The 4,324-nt window shown below is 39.0% G+C and overlaps 1 pseudogene; it reads left to right on the top strand.

Annotated features, from left to right (window-relative positions):
- The first annotated feature begins 2,776 nt into the window (after positions 1-2,776).
- On the top strand, positions 2,777-3,660 carry LOC118828300 (annotated as a pseudogene).
- Positions 3,661-4,324: the final 664 nt, after the last annotated feature.

The following is a 4,324-nucleotide window of genomic DNA, read 5'->3' on the forward strand; positions in this document are numbered from 1 at the left end:
TTGGGCCTGGGGCTTAGCACCTAGTAACGCTCAATCAAAGACATTTAATTAATCATTTTAAAACAGTAAGAAAGACCCAACTTAATTGATATTACAGATTGTTAACCCTTTATTGTTACTTTTCTTAGTAAAGCCGATCAAAAGAACCTGTGTTAGCGGTTTCTGTGTGCTACATGTGGTTTTACACAGCCACAGTAGCTGCTAGCAAGATTGTTACTACACAGGCAAACTACACTATGTGCCAGACATATACATCAATATTGTTTTGGCCTATTAAAAAAAAAAAACTAGACAGTATGTGATTGGAATATTGCCTTGGTATAGGAAATGATGAGTTGGCACACTTGGAAAAATATGGAAAGACTCTGACTTAGAAAGGAAAAAGTTATCTGCTTTCAGAGAAACAGAGGACAAATAAGTATAGTATAGTCTTACATAGATTCACTTAAATGTATATGTCTGTATATGGGTATTATCATGGATATCTGAGTAAATGTATGTGTAAGTGTATGTATACATAGGTATATTATGAATATGTATATCTTTGTGTGTATATGTCCATATCTGTATGTATGTGTATATGTATATATAAATATACATAAAAATATATTTGTATGTGTATGTATATATACATCTATACTTAATTATAGTCTTCAGGAGGTAGGGGAGAGAAAAAAGGAAAAAAGGACAAGTACAAAAGTACACAACAGAAAACAAAAGAAAACTTGAAAGCAAAGAATAGATGGACAGCTCTCAAAACAATGTATAGTACTTATTATATTGGCTTTCTAGAAATCTAAATTTATTGCTGCATATTTTCAATATTCTCATGTTCTGCTGTACATATGGTAATGCTTTTTTCCTTTCTTATTTAATTTTCATATTTGTTTATTATTATTTTCTTATTTTTATTTAAGTTTAAAATTTTTAAAAATACAAAAAATAAGAACTGCCTCTTAGGCCACCCAAGCATCCGAAAGTTCAACAAACTAGAGCTAACCAAATCACCTCTCCCTCAGGGAATCTCCAGAAACTGGGCTAGGGGCCAGACATTTAGAACTGACAATGGTAGACTAAAGAATAACTGGAAGAAACAATCCTAATGATTAAATGAAGTGCATCCATTATATTCAATCAAGCTGATTTATAAATATGATAAGGGAATTTGGGGATAGTTATGCTTTGATTTCTATCCAGGCAATGGTCTTACTACTCACATAGTGTCTCCCTGGCCCCAAATCTCTCACTTCCATGTATTTTCCATGTCAGACTCAGGAGGGGTACCCAGGGATCATAGTAATTTTATTTTATTTTATTTTATTTTAACACTGTCTTCCAACCAATGAATTATAGCACCAACAAAGGGTGTAACAAATGTGTTTCTTTTATTCCACCAGGGAATGGGAGAAAGAAGCTTGTATAACGGCCAAGGACTGCTACTTCTTACTTTCTCTTCTTTTCATATTTATAAAACATGTCACTAAGTGATTGGTAGTTGGTTCTATTCTCCATGTGCTGCTCTGTCTAGCTCAAACTCCATGGATGAAGATGCCCTTCCTAGGTTAAGCTCATTCCCTCTAATCTCATCACCACCTTGCTAACTCAATTCTTTATTGACACCACTTCCCTCAGCCTCATCTCCCTTCTGACTGGAGGGGTAGAAGATGGAATATAAAATTCTTCCCAATGCCTTCCTTTATAGAAAGCAGAAATTCATTTTTTTTTGGCTTACTCAACTCTGCATCTGCTGTTTTGCCTGGTTTCAACTCCACAGAATAAGATCCCCTTGTACTGGGTAATCCCTGGTCTTAACCTCCTCCTGATGTCCTGCCTGCTGCTGTGTTGGCTTCTTCCTTTATATTGTAAGCTCCTTCAGAGAAGGGCCTGCTTTTCTTTCATTAATTGTGTCCTCAGTGCTTAGCATAGAGACTTGATACATAGAAGGCACTTAGTAGATGTTTACTAGATTGGATTGGATTGGCAGTTGATCCTCACTCTTATTGATGTCATATTTTTCCCTATTATTATTTTTCCCAATTACATGTAAAGATAGTTTTCAACTTTCAGAGGAGAGTGAGAATTCTGTGATTAGAAGACAATGGATGGTTTGTGAAAGAAAAATTCCAGTAAGACAGGAAGTTGCATAGAAAATATAGTGAAGGCTGAAGAGGAACGAAAGGGTAACCTGGAACAAGGACAAGGGGTGGGGTGCTTAATACGGATGAAAGAAGACAGTGATAGTCAGAAAAGAGAACTTTGGTTTATGCAGTCTATAATGCAAAATTATAGTGATTCTCATTGGGGTCATAGAGCAACAGACTACTATACTTCATTTATTTATTCATTCATTTATTCATTCATTCATTCATTTATTTACTTATTTATTTACTTATTAGTAAATGTAGTTTCCACTTCATTCTTTTTCAAACTGTTTTATTTTTATTATTTTCTTTATTCAGATATATTTACTATTAAATATTTTTAGTTTTTAACATTGATTTCCATGAGATTTTCAGTTACAGGTTTTCTCCCCGTTTCTACCAACCCCCCACCACAAGATGGCATATATTCTGATTGCCCCTTTTCCCAGTCTGCCTTCCCTTCTGTCACCCCACTCTCCCACATCCCTTTTCCCCTTACTTTTTTGTAGGGCAAGATAGATTTCTATACCTTATTGCCTGTATATCTTATTTCCAAGGTGCATGTAAAAACTACTTTTGGGGGGGACATTATTTTTAGAAATTTGAGTTCCACTTCTACTTCTAGTGAACACCAAATGGTGGACAACACTGGTGCTGCAGGAGGTGCGAGAAGCCCCGGGGACCACGCAGTCGGAGGTCGGGGTGGCTTCCGCGGTGGCTTCAGCAGTGGGGGCCGAGGTTGAGGCCGGGGCCGTGTCCGAGGCCGAGGCCGGGGCCGCGGAGCCCGGGGAGGAAAGGCTGAAGACAACGAGTGGGTTCCTGTCACTAAGCTGGGCCTCCTAGTCAAGGACATGAAGATCAAGTCTTTGGAAGAGATCTATCTTTTCTCGCTCCCTATCAAGGAGTCTGAGATCATAGATTTCTTCCTGGGATCTTCACTGAAGGATGAGGTTCTGAAGATCATGCCTGTTCAGAAACAAACTAGAGCTGGACAGTGTACTAGGTTCAAGGCTTTTGTGGCCATCGGTGACTACAATGGCCATGTTGGTCTGGGTGTCAAGTGCTCCAAGGAAGTGGTCACAGCTATTCGTGGTGCTATCATTCTGGCCAAGCTGTCCATTGTTCCTGTGAGACGTGGCTTCTGGGGGAACAAGATTGACAAGCCTCACACAGTGCCCTGCAAGGTCACTGGGCGATGTGTATCGGTTCTGGTGCACCTGATCCCAGCTCCTAGAGGTACTGGCATTGTCTCAGCTCCTGTGCCTAAGAAACTCCTGATGATGGCTGGAATTGATGACTGCTATACTTCTGCAAGAGGCTGTACTGCCACTCTGGGCAACTTTGCTAAAGCTACCTTTGATGCCATCTCCAAAACATACAGCTATCTAACCCCAGACCTGTGAAAGGAGACTGTGTTCACCAAGTCTCCCTATCAGGCATTCACCAACCATCTTGTGAAGACTCACACTCCAGTGTCTGTCCAGAGGACCCAGGCAGCTGCTGTGGCAACCACATAGATGTTTTTTATAAACAAGTAAATTGAACTATGCCTGCTAAAAAAAAAAAAAAAGAAATTTGAGTTCCAAATTCTCTCCCTTCTTCCCTCCCCATGCACCTTCCTTGAGAAGGCAAGCAATTCAACATAGGTCACATATGTATTATAATGCAAAACACTTCCATAATAGTCATGTTGTGAAATACTAACTATGTTTGCCTCCATCCTATCCTGTCTCCCTTTATTCAGTTTTCTGCCTTGACCCTGTCCCTCGTCAAAAGTGTTTGCTTTTGCTTACCTCTTCTGTCTATCTGCCCTCCCTTCTATCATGCCCCCTTTCCTATCCCCATACTTTCCTGTGGGGTAAGTTACCCAATTGACTGTGTACATTATTCTCTCCTTAAGTCAAATCCTATGAGAGCAAGATTCACTCATTCCCTTTCACCTGCCCCCTCTTCCCTTCTAATAGAACTGCTTTTTCTTGCCACTTTTATGTGAGATAATTTATCCCATTCTATCTCTGCCTTTCTCCTTTCTCCTTCTCCCAATATATTCCTCTCTCAACCTTTAATCTTATTATTATTTTTTAGATATCATCCCTTCATATTCAACTCACCCTGTGCCCTCTGTCTATATATATCTATATCTATATCTATATCTATATCTATATCTATATCTATATATATAT

Source organism: Trichosurus vulpecula, chromosome 1, assembly GCF_011100635.1.
Source record: "Trichosurus vulpecula isolate mTriVul1 chromosome 1, mTriVul1.pri, whole genome shotgun sequence".
NCBI lineage: Eukaryota > Metazoa > Chordata > Mammalia > Diprotodontia > Phalangeridae > Trichosurus > Trichosurus vulpecula.